Raw genomic sequence first — 13,778 nt, forward strand, 5'->3', positions numbered from 1 at the left:
AAAGATCTGGTTAAACTGAAACCATCACGGATATTCAGTTACAGAGTGCATAGGAGGGCGTAGCACCTGCTGGTTGACATGTTTTGGCGAAAGCCGTAATCATAACCAAGGTATCCCTTTCTCTTGGTATCTTTATTTGAAAAGCAGGAATGTAAGCTTAGGAGCCAGACCATTTTGGTTCAGCACCCTGGGTAGAGCGTGCTGATTGGTGGCTTCATTTAGCCACCAATCAGCAAGCGCTACCCAGGTGCTGAAACACACATGATGAAAGACTATCGTGCATAGAATAAAGTCCAAAAAATTCCACGAGTATATATAATATAGGCTGTTTACAAGAATAATGTGTCCAAATCAAATCTCTTCTAGGATCAAGATAGTCCCAATACTCTTGGTACATTATAACCAAATGAAAAATAACGTGTACAGATAAAAAGATAATATATGCATCCATTTTTATTTTTCCTGCTTTTGCTATAAAATAATTCTAATTATTGTGCTTGTTTCATTCACCTCAGAGAGGGACATGCTTCTTGGATGAGGAGGCTTGTGACTTAGTAGAGGAAATCTGAGGGTAGTGTCATGTGATGCCATGGGCAGAATTAGGCTGACAGTGGGCAGAACTAGATGGGGAGCAAATTGTGGCTATTGGTTCTCAGAAACTCAGGACTTTTAAAAGGTCCTGGGGATCTGCAGAAGGGAGAGCTGGGCAGAGCTCCCAAGCCATCACAATCCTGTAAGAGAGTCTGAAGCACATGTGAGTATTCAAGTGGTCTATTCATTGATTGTAAAATTCTGCTGATTGTGTGAAAGTGGCAATTTTAATTATTTTAAAAGCATTTATTTTGTATGCAGATTTCTTGCATTGTACCTCTTAATTTCTGATATACTGTATACTAAAATAAAATTGACTGTCCCTTTATCAAAGGCTAATAGATGTATTCACAACAGGGAGTGTCCCAGACCACTGTCTGTTACTGCTTTCTGCACCTCAGAGACCCAAGCCACACGTGAATAGCTCGGTGTAACACATCATAATACCATATCTGGCATTCCAGGAAATTCTGGATTTCTTACTCTTTCATGACTGGGTAGATTAATAGCATGAACAAGCAATGCAATAACATGAACATCTAGCACTGAGCAAAGAAAATGAAAGTTCCTGTCATCCTGTAATCTATTTTAAATGTTATATATACAGAATTAATTAAAAAAAAACAGCTTCAATGCCATAAGAAATTAAATCCATTCATCAATGTCAAAGTCCCCTAAGGCAGCAGAAAATGGATCCTATTTATTGCAATGTGGTTTATAGGACACACAGAATGTGGTGTGTAGTTTTGTATACACATACAACTGAAGTATATTTATAGAATGGCATTAAAGCACAGCCTCCTCACATACCATTTATTTTGCTTCTATGTTTTCACTTAGCTCAGTTCTCTATCCCACATCTCTCTTTGTCTTTCCATCCTTGTATTTCAACCAAAACAGTACTGTAACCAAATAGTCTGCAATCAGCTGAGCTTGCAGAAATGCATACTGTTGTATAATGTATCTACCGATCTACAGTATGTCCAAAGGTTTGAATCAACTACCACAATATGCTTTTATTTAATCAATCTGATAAAATATACAGTATTTCACAAACAGAAATACAACACTTCCTGTTATAAAGTAAAAAAAAGTGTGTGTTAGTAAATAATAAAGATAAAAATTTCTCAATATTTTGTATGACCACCATTTGCCTCAATGACTGTTTTAATTCTGTATGGCATTGAATCTACATGTGTGGGCTGAATTTTACAGTCCACGTTTCTCCAGCACTACTTTAGTGCATCCCAGGGAGTCTCTAGAGAGGTCATAGCATTTTTCAACTTTTTCTTTATCAAATGTTCCTAAACATGTTTATAGGGCAGTTTCTAGAGAACTTGGCTCCATTATAAAATGCAACCTTTCATGTCTCAGTGTCACCCAAAGACATCTACAAGCATTGGCACACACACAGGCACACATAGACATCCACAAGCACAAACATCCATATGGACAATCAGGCACAAAAACATATAGAAAGACAACCACATATACATTGAGATAGATGTTTTGCGGTAAAAAGTTTTAAAAGTTTCATTATAATGTCAGCAGCTGAGTGATATAGTGATGGATATCTGTTTTCAAACTGGATTTCTCAATCCCCTCACAATACTTTTACTCTGGGATTTGACTTTGACACAGATTCAGCAATGCAGAAAACAGTGCACTATCCCCCTGGCTTTTACAAATTTCCTTTTAATATAGACACAGGCTCAGCAATTTAGGACCCAGATATTTTACAGAGTATTATAAGTAAAAAAGGCTATAAATAAAAAAAATCAAAGTTCCTAATGTGCCCTGTAAATAAATCTAATATTTAAAAAATTGGCACTTTTAACAAGTATGAAAAATATAAAAAGTTGATTTATGAACAGAGGCCTCAATAAAGAAAATGTTTGGACTCCCATACAGTTGAAATATTAAGAAAGAAGCAATGATGCAATACCTAGAATGTCTAGACTCTCCCAACACAAATAATTACATTTTTTAAATATATTTTTTAGATATTTGCAGGACAGTAATTTCTCCCTTCCTTAAAAAATATATAAAGACCAGTGATTGGTCATTTTCATACTTTTTATATAGAGAACAGGGCAGACTTTTTTTTTTACAGAGCAGTAACTGCCCTATTCATACACTGATTTAGCAAATCTAGTCATATTTAACCCTTTTACATAGGCTAGATGCAGAAATCTAACCAATTTCATAAATTCCTTAAACTTCTTTATTTAGAAGCCAATATACTTTAATGCTATCACCACATAATAAATACTTAAATGCCTAGATTACAAGTATATATTAGCACTGTTGAGAGCAAACAATAGTCAAGTTAAATCAATAGCGTTCTTAGGGCTCTATTTATGAAGCAGCGGATGCTGCTTTGGAGGCCAATCGTTTCAGGCTCGCGATCATAAGACCACTGCTCCATAACTTGTCCTCCACCTTTTATGCGGATTAAAATCATCCCAGTACGATTGAAATGATTGACAGCCCCTGCTAGCAGCCAGTGAGCAGGGGGCGGCATTTTCACTAGAAATACTTGTGCAATGATAAATGCCGACAGTGTATGCTGTCAGCATTTAGCGATGTTGAGGGGACACGATTCACTGTAGCGAATCATGTCCACTCGACTGATAGTAAGTCTACCCCTTATTCTTTTGTTCCTATTACAAATTGAAAGCCTCAGGTGCTTGAACATCTGGAGGTCAGATAGCACAGCCTCTCTAACTCCCTCACCTCAGACTTCTATGGGGCACGCTACATAAATTCAGTTCTGGCTTTAGCTGGAGCGCTAACCTAAATGTGTGCTCAGTAAAATTGAGTTAAAGCCAAATAGTCTAAATACATTTTGTTCTTCACCATAAATTTTTTTTTTATTTTAAGACAATATGTGTAGATGTTCACAAGCAGTTAGGAGTTATTTGATGAACTTTGTAATAAAATGATTTACTGTGATGATTGCTATTAAACCTCTGACATTGATTCTAGCATTTTCACTACTACTTACTTCCTGTCTCCGCCCTCTTACTTCCTGTTTTTTAAAATCCACCCCCACACATCTATCTATATGTGCAACACACACATATTCTACATCTTTCCACTCTTAAAGAATATATATATATATATATAAATATATATATTCTTTAATATAAAATTATATATATTCTTTAATATAAAAATCAGACCGAGTAACAACCAGTAAGGCTTATGAGTCTGAAACTTCTTGCCTGGAACTGTCCGTGATTTTTTTTTTAATAGAGTGTTACATCCATTTTGTGAAGTATCATTGTCAATTAGCGCCACAGCACATGGCCGTGTTTTGGGTTCTGAAAAAATGGCACAGATGAGGTGGTTTTAGGACAGTATGATTCAGCTACTTGTAAGAGGTAACGGCGGTTCCCTTCATAGGTCTTACCATTTGAGTGGACAACACAGCTGTTGGGTTGGCAGGCCCTTTCAGAAACCATAGCCAGTTTGTCAAAACCACGCGTTATCTCCATTATTTCCACCTGCACTGGCTCCAGAGGTGACAGGCATCTGGCAGATTTGCCATGACTGATCTTTTTTCTTGGAGCACGAGTAAAGCGACCTGAACATTAGTCTCAACTCTTGGCAGGAGAAGAGATAAGACCACAGGGATCAGAGTCCTAGTGAGTCTTGACAGTAAACGCTACACTAGAGAAGGCATATCATCTATGGGTGTGTTGTGCAGGTTGAGTAGAGCCGTATAAATGTCAGAACCATCATGTGTGCATTTCTCTGGGAGATGCTTGGCCAGGCTGACACCACACTATCAAAAAGATTTATTTCAGGTATTACATCACATTTAGTACTTCATGTTCATCAGTGTCAAAAACAATTACCGGCACACAAATGTAAATATAAAAGGGGAATTTAGTACCATATTTTGACCAAAGCCTGCTCCCGTTCCAATCCATACAAATTTCTGTAGAAAAACACTGTGTAGTGTTTTAGCTTCTTTTCAAAGCTAACCTGTACAAAAGCCACTGTTTGAATTGTGTGAAACCGCACAAATTAATAAATAACAGCACGATCAAGTTAAACACATCAAATAAACAAATAAATAAGAATAAAGCAAATCACTGGGTTTTCAAGTGGATGTTCTCAAACTTCCACAGAGGTAAAGATACACAGCTAAAACAGAATTAAAATATTAAGCCTAATTAATTTAATATTAATGATGAGTTATCGCCTTTTTTTTTTTTTGGATTGCCCAGGATTTTGTTTCTATAAGAGCTCCACATGGTGTCTTTGGAAAGCTCATTACCTGCTCATTTTAATGTTATATTTAAGTTCTGTGGTCTGTTGAACCTTTGTAACTTTATGGCTGTCTAAATATAACTAAATGCACATCAAGGCATCGTTGCTATACTGTTAGAGAGGCTGGAAGTGATCTCGATCGCTTCGAGCTTTTAGATTAGCCGATGACCTACAGGGTACGTCCTTGGTCGTTAAGGACCGTTTTTTGCAGGAGGTACCCTATACATTCGGTCCTTGAGGGGTTAATAAAGTGGTGCTTTTGGATTTGAATATACCGGGTGCAAGGTTAAATTTGCTGATTATATACATACATACACACACACACATACATATGCTTCATGTGACTCTGATAAGTAAAAGATGCTTAAATTCTTCTAGAAAAAAAAATGTGGAGGAAGAATGTTTTTGAGGTTTTTTTCACACTAAAAGGATTCTTCCATTCAGGACTGCCATATATGGGGGGGGAATGTAAATATATATATATATATATATATATATATATATATATCACAGAAATTGATTAAACTCTCCAACTGGACTGTTATTCACCCTATAACCCTGCAAAATTCCCAGCCCTGGCTGCTCAATAGCACAGCCAGCTGCACAGTTTTCAGAGACTCAGCCAGTTATCCTCAGACAAGTCTGGGTATAAAGCCCATAGGGAAATTTACAAAACAAATTAATCAACACAACACACAGAGACAGTCTGGAAACTTTCTTGCAAGCACACAGCTAGTTAGCGAGTTAGTTACTGCATCTGGCCAAATGGGTCAGCCCCAGGACCACATCAACATCTCTTCCCTCCTGGGTCCCTATCTACAGCCAAGCAGAAAACAAAAGGGTGCATAGGCCTTATGTAATCTCCCTTGACACATCCAAAACACAAAAATGGACTGCACTCTCAAACATATATATATGCGCGCAGGTTTAAAGGATGTGTACCCAGTCCAGTCTGAGAGTGTAGTCTACTTCCGTGTTTTGTATATGTTTTGTATATGTCTAGGGTGATTACATAAGTCTGTGCACCCTTGACTTGTTCCCAGTTTGTTTGATTGAGAGCTAGACCTGTGAGTAGGGTTGTCACCTCAGCCATGTTTTCCTGGACACTCATCATATACCATATCAAAACTGTCCAATCAGTTCCCCTACTCCCATGAATGCCAGCTAAATGCCACAATATACCAGGCAAGATGCAAGACTCCCTGCCCCCATACATTTCTTGAGAGATATCACAGCTCACTTTAACATATATATATATATATATATATATATCCTATATTATAAAAGGCCAAGGCCAAGTGTGTTTGTCTGAAGCCGTCATGCGCAGTAGAGACAAACACACTTGGCCTTAGATCCTCGCACGCGCACCTCCGAGCTGAGAAAACACCTCGCAGTGCACAGCTGAGAATAGACCTTCGCACGCACATCCACCCGACCTTGCACGCGCACCTCCGCAATTGACATAGCAGCGTGAGGATTAGGAGACTTTGAGAGAGAGAGAGAGAGAGAGAGAGAGACCTCTGTACTGCACAACATGGCCCGTGTGACTAGGACTAGTATATATATATATATATATATATATATATATATATATATATATATATATATATATATATATAAGGTAAGTGAGTTAAGTCCAGCACCATAGGTTTTGCAAATTTTCAGTCTGTGTGCTCATCACCAAGGAGTATCAGCCAAACTCCAATATATACAGTCAATGTAAGAAGCAAGGTAACAGCACCACAGTACAAAATTCTTCTTTTATGGGTGAAAAATATTCTTTATTAAGGTATAGCAACCATAAAAGCAACGTTTCGGACCTACATGGTCCTTAATCATGCATATGTTAAAAACAAATGAACAGACATTAAAAAGGGTATCAGAACCAATCAGGTTTTGATTCTCAATGTTAATTGATTTAACCCATACCTGTCCAGGTTTCCAAATTTCATTAACACAGTGACCTCTAGTGGTACCAGAATGTATTCCATCATTAAAAAACATAAAAACAAACACAAATCATAATCTCTATTCAGACCATATGGGTGTAGTGTATTTAAGCGTTTAATCCACCATACTTCTTTTAGTATAAATTTTAATTCCCTATTGCCCCCTCTTCTGTGGTGAGGGATATGGTCAATTACTTGAAAGCGAAGTTGACTTACTGTGTGACCCATATTGGTAAAATGTGCAGATACTGGAAGTGATAGGTCCATTGATTTAATAGATGCTTTGTGTTGACTAAACCTATCCCTGGTGGCCTGGGTGGTCTCGCCAATATAGCAAAGGCCACATGGGCATTTAAGTAAATAAATTGCATAATTGGTTTGGCATGTATATAGCCCATTAATTGTGTATTGTTGTCTTTTATCATTTTGTGCTAAAAATTTCCCTTTTATGACAGAGTTACACTGAGCACCATGTAGACAAGGATAGCAACCTTTATTTGGTGTAGTCAGATAATTAATATTAGAGGGTTTAATTGTACCCACATCAGCCTTTACTATGTGGTCCCTAAGATTTTTTACCCTTCTATACGATGGCGTAGGGGGTAGTTTGAAGGATTCAACCTCTGGATTGAATTTTGACAAAAGGTGCCAACATTTCCTCACTATTTTAAAGATGTCATTACTTTTGTCACTAGGTTCCATTGAAAGCACCAATCTATCTGTTCCTTTCTCTGTTGTATTTTGTTTTTTATAATGTATTTTATCCAATTCTTGAATACTTTTATTGACACTTTCCCTTGGGTAACCACTTTGGATTAATTTATTGCCCATAGATTTTAATCTTTCTGGCAATATCTCCTGATCTCTAACTATTCTTTTAGTACGCAAAAGCTGGCTCCTTGGTATAGATTTAAAAACAGTTTCAGGGTGAAAACTTTCATATTGCAACAATTTATTTCTATCTGTTGGCTTTACATATAGATCTGTACTTAATGTGTTGCCATATTTATATACAGTTGTATCTAGAAAGTTAATCTGTTGTGTAGAGAAGGTCAGTGTAAATCTTAGGCCTGTCATTGAGGCATTGATGTCCTCAACAAACTGTAGCAAGGACTCCAATGAGCCCCCCCCCCCCCATATGCCAAAAATATCATCTATATACCTTAACCACAGCTTACAACAGCTGATTACTGTAGACAAATTTGTTCTCAAAGCCAATCATGAACAAATTGGCATATGAGGGGGCTACATTGGAGCCCATAGCAGTTCCCCGCTTCTGCATATAATAAATGTCTTGGAAAAGAAAGTAATTGCAATACAGGACAAGTCTCAACATATCAAAAAAATCAATCTGAGATATATTATATAGACCTCTATAACTCAAAAAACTTTTTACGGTCAGTAGGCCTGCCTCATGGGGGATAGAGGTATACAAATTTACCACATTCAATGAGAAAATTAACCATGTCTCCTCTATTTCAATCCCTGTGAGTTTTGTGAGGAAATCATTTGTGTCTTTGATGAAGGATTTTTGCTGTTTAACAAATGGGAAAAGGACTTTATCCAGAAAAATGGAAACATTGGAAAATATAGAATCTGTGCATGCCACAATGGGGCGTCCTGGTGGGTGAAATACATTTTTATGAACTTTGGGCAGTGTGTAAAAAATTGGTGTTATAGGATATTTATTATACAGAAAATCATAAACCTGTTTAGAAATAATATTATGGGCCAAAGCTCTATTGAGTATACCCTTAAGCTCTTTTTGTATTTCATTTAGGGGATTATGATCCAATATTTCATAACCCACCCCCCATCTGATAACTGTTGTAAAATTTCCTGTATATAATAGTCAGTGTCTAGCACTATTATTGCTCTGCCCTCATCAGCATTTTTTATGGTGATATTTTTGCTGTTTTTCAAAGTAGATATAGCCTCCCATTCCCCTTTAGTGAGGTTATGTTGTCTTGTATATGGATTTAGTCTAGTTTTCTTCATAAGGGTGGCAACATCTTGTTGGACAAAGTTAACAAATGTTTCTACACCTGAGTTGCTTGTTGGGGGTACATTTGAGGATTTTTTTATGCAAGTTTAGCATTTTAAGATTCAAACATTCACTCTGCATATTATCTTCATTTATTGTATTTGATTCACCTACATTGACTATATTTTTACCACCAAACATAGATTTTAACCTTAAAAGCCTGAAAAATTTGTACAGATTTTTGTCCATTTCAAACTAATCACAATCTTTCACAGGGTGATATGAGAGTCCTTTCATTAAGAGACTGTGTTCATTATCTGAGAGCTGATATTTTGAAATATTAATGACCAAATTTTTTTCAGCATCTATCAGTGAACTGGCGTTAGGTATTAAGGGGTTAACCTCAGACAATATATTATCTGTTGCATTAGCACAACACTCTAAAAGGTTAACATCGGGCAGTTCAATTCCCCTTATTAAATTTTCAGAAGGTACTGAGATGTTAATAACAGGCAGTTCGTTCACTAATATTGCGATAGACAATAGGGGGTTAACAACCGGCAATTCATTTACCTCTATGGTTGTTTTCTCATACCCCGGCGGTATCTGGCTCCTCTCCGTGATCGCTGCGGCTGCCCTTGCTGATTCCAGGAGCTCCGTGTGTTCATCCGGTATTCCCTTTGATCGGCAGTGATTCTGCCCTCCCCTCCGGTGTCTCCTTCTGAGCCTGTGTCTAAAAAACTCTCACCAGATGATGAGCTCTCTGCCTTTTCCTGTGCGGTTGCAGTTCTCTGCTGTCTCCTCCAGCGTGGGCCCTCACGTGATCGTGACGTCTGGTCATGTGACCACTGGTATACTCGATTATTTGCGTAATCCATTTCGTCCCTTGTGAATTTGATTCTTTTCCTTTCTTCAAGATCTAAACGATATTGTGCCAGTAATGCATCTACTTCTTCCTTGGTGGTTTTCAGCATATCCAAGGTGAGTTTTGTTTCCATTGATCGTTCCACATCTGCTTTTCGATTTCCAGCTGTAGGCATTCCACAGTCAGGACAATTAAGTCAAATGAGCACTTGTTCAAAATGCTCTCAAACTTGCTTTTATAGATTTCATTATTAGACAGAATGGTGGGTCTTAATTTAACTCTTAAGCCTCTAGGGATCCTCTTGATGCAGTAATACTCTGCAAGTGTCACAGAGTGTAATTCTAGAGATATTCATTTTCTTTTTGTTCTCTCATACTCTTTTTTTGTGTCCACTTCTGCAGTATTCCTTAGAAAGTTCCTTGATCCCAGGGCCAGAGAAGTAATGCGTGCTGCATCAATGTCTGAATAAGAGAAGGCTGCTTATCCTCCATTGAACTTTCACTCACTACAGGTGCTTGCGACTCTGCTGATTCCATAGACAAAAGGTAAGTGAGTTAAGTTCAGCACCATAGGTTTTGCAAATTTTCAGTCTGTGTTCTCGTCACCAAGGAGTATCAGCCAAACTCCAATGTATACAGTCCATGTAAGAAGCAAGGTAACAGCACCACAGTACAAAATTCTTCTTTTATAGGTGAAAAATATTCTTTATTAAGGTATAGCAACCAAATTTCATTAACACAGTGACCTCTAGTGGTACCAGAATGTATTCCATCATTAAAAAACATTATAAAAACAAATACAAATCATAATCTCTATTCAGACCATATGGGTGTAGTGTATTTAAGCGTTTAATTAACCATACTTCTTTTTGTTTCAATTTTAATTCCCTATTGCCCCCTCTTCTGTGGTGAGGGATATGGTCAATTACTTGAAAGCGAAGTTGACTTACGGTGTGACCCATATTGGTAAAATGTGCAGATACTGGAAGTGATAGGTCCTTTGATTTAATAGATGCTTTGTGTTGACTAAACCTATCCCTGGTGGCCTGGGTGGTCTCGCCAATATAGCAAAGGCCACATGGGCATTTAAGTAAATAAATTGCATAATTGGTTTGGCATGTATATAGCCCATTAATTGTGTATTGTTGTCTTTTATCATTTTGTGCTAAAAATTTCCCTTTTATGACAGAGTTACACTGAGCACAATGTAGACAAGGATAGCAACCTTTATTTGGTGTAGTCAGATAATTAATATTAGAGGGTTTAATTGTACCCACATCAGCCTTTACTATGTGGTCCTTAAGATGTTTTACCCTTCTATATGATGGCATAGGGGGTAGTTTAAAGGATTCAACCTCTGGATTGTATTTTGACAAAAGGTGCCAATATTTCCTCACTATTTTAAAGATGTCATTACTCTTGTCACTATGTTCCATTGAAATGAATTAATATTAATTATCTGACTACACCAAATAAAGGTTGCTATCCTTGTCTACATTGTGCTCAGTGTAACTCTGTCATAAAAGGGACATTTTTAGCACAAAATGATAAAAGACAACAATACACAATTAATGGGCTATATACATGCCAAACCAATTCTGCAATTTATTTACTTAAATGCCCATGTGGCCTTTGCTATATTGGCGAGACCACCCAGACCGCCAGGGATAGGTTTAGTCAACACAAAGCGTCTATTAAATCAAAGGACCTATCACTTCCAGTGTCTGCACATTTTACCAATATGGGTCACACAGTAAGTCAACTTCGCTTTCAAGTAATTGACCATATCTCTCACCACAGAAGAGGGGGCAATAGGGAATTAAAACTGAAACAAAAAGAAGTATGGTGGATTAAACGCTTAAATACACTACACCCATATGGTCTGAATAGAGATTATGATTTGTATTTGTTTTTATAATGTTTTTTAATGATGGAATACATTCTGGTACCACTAGAGGTCACTGTGTTAATGAAATTTGGAAACCTGGACAGGTATGGGTTAAATCAATTAACATTGAGAATCAAAACCTGATTGGTTCAGATACCCTTTTTAATGTCTGTTCTTTTGTTTTTAACCTATGCATGATTAAGGACCATGTAGGTCTGAAACGTCGCTTTTATGGTTGCCATACCTTAATAAAGAATATTTTTCACCTATAAAAGAAGAATTTTGTACTGTGGTGCTGTTACCTTTCTTCTTACATGGACTATATATATATATATATATATATATATATATATATATATATCATATAAAATAATTTTTAATTCTAAAAATATAAAAACTATCGACTAGATTACAAGTTTTGCGTTATGAGTAAAAAAGCAGCATTAAGGCTCATAATGCTGCTTTTTCACTACTGCTGCTATTACGATTCTTGTAGGTACAGCTGTCCCGCACACTTTTTTGGCCGTACCCCAAATTAACTTACGCAATTTGCGTAAAGTCTTTTTTCAATGGGACTTCCATTGTGCCGGTATTACAACCTTTTTTTTTAGGCCAAAAAGTGAGCGGTACAGACTATCCCTACAAAGCTGTAGCATAAAACTCAAAACTAAAGTGCTAAAAAGTACACTAACACCCATAAACTACCTATTAACCCCTAAACCGAGGCCCTCCCGCATTGCAAACACTAAAATAAAATTATTAACCCCTAATCTGCCGCTCCAGACATCGCAGCGCATAGAATAAACATATTAACCCCTAAACGCCCGCACTCTCACCGCACAAACACTAGTTAAGTATTATTAACCCCTAATCTGCCGCCACTAACATCGCTGCCACTTATCTACATTTATTAACCCCTAATCTGCCGCCCCCAACGTCGCCGCCACTATACTAAATTTATTAACCCCTAAACCTAAGTCTAACCCTAATCCTAACACCCCCTAACTTAAATATAATTAAAATAAATCTAAAGAAAACCTACTATTAATAACTAAATAATTCCTATTTAAAACTAAATACTTACCTGTAAAATAAACCCTAAAGCTAGCTACAATATAACTAATAGTTACATTGTATCTAGCTTAGGGTTTACTTTTATTTTACAGGCAAGTTTGTATTTATTTTAACTAGGTAGAATAGTTACTAAATAGTTATTAACTATTTACTAACTACCTAGCTAAAATAAATACAAATTTACTTGTAAAATAAAATCTAACCTTAGTTACACTAACACCTAACCTTACAGTACAAATAAATAAATTACCTAAATTAAATACAATTAACAAAATTAAATACAAATACCTAAATTACAACAACAAAAACAACACTAAATTACACAAAATAAAAAACAAATTACAAGATATTTAAACTAATTACACCTAATCTAATAGCCCTATCAGCTCTTTTACCTGTAAAAAAAAAATACAACCCCCCCAATAGTAAAACCCACCACCCACACAACCAACCCCCCAAATAAAACCCTAACTAAAAAAACCTAAGCTCCCCATTGCCCTGAAAAGGGCATTTGGATGGACATTGCCCTTAAAAAGGAATTTAGCTCTATTGCTGCCCAAACCCTAATCTAAAACTAAAACCCACCCAATAAACCCTTAAAAAAAAAAACTAACACTAACCCCTGAAGATCCACTTACAGTTTTGAAGAGTCAACATCCATCATCAATGAAGCCGGGAGAAGTCCTCAACGAAGCCTGGAAGTGATCTTCCAGACGGGCAGAAGTCTTCATCCAGACGGCATCTTCTATCTTCATCCATCCGGCGTGGAGCGTGTCCATCTTCAAGACATCCGGCGCAGAGCATCCTCTTCTTCTGATGACTCCCGACGAATGAAGGTTCCTTTAATTGACATCATCAAAGATGGCGTCCCTTAGATTCCGATTGGCTGCTAGAACTCTATCAGCCAATCGGAATTAAGGTTGAAAAAATCCTATTGGCTGATGCAATCAGCCAATAGGATTGAACTTCAATCCTATTGGCTGATCCAATCAGCCAACAGGATTGAGCTCGCATTCTATTGGCTGATTGGAACAGCCAATAGAATGCGAGCTTAATCCTATTGGCTGATTGACTAGTTTTTTTCAACCTTAATTCCGATTGGCTGATAGAATTCTATCAGCCAAACAGAATCTAAGGGACGCTATCT

At 37.0% G+C, this 13,778-nt stretch overlaps 1 protein-coding gene across 1 annotated transcript in view; it reads left to right on the plus strand.

Annotated features, from left to right (window-relative positions):
- Positions 1-10,084: 10,084 nt before the first annotated feature.
- LKAAEAR1 (LKAAEAR motif containing 1) overlaps positions 10,085-13,778 on the plus strand; it is a 163,788-nt gene continuing 160,094 nt past the window's right edge. The window contains exon 1 of the mRNA XM_053710062.1: positions 10,085-10,215. The gene's annotated coding sequence lies outside the window, so the exon portion shown is untranslated. The remainder of the gene's footprint in view (positions 10,216-13,778) is intronic.

This window comes from Bombina bombina, chromosome 1 (genome assembly GCF_027579735.1).
Source record: "Bombina bombina isolate aBomBom1 chromosome 1, aBomBom1.pri, whole genome shotgun sequence".
In the NCBI taxonomy this organism is placed as follows: Eukaryota; Metazoa; Chordata; class Amphibia; order Anura; family Bombinatoridae; genus Bombina; species Bombina bombina.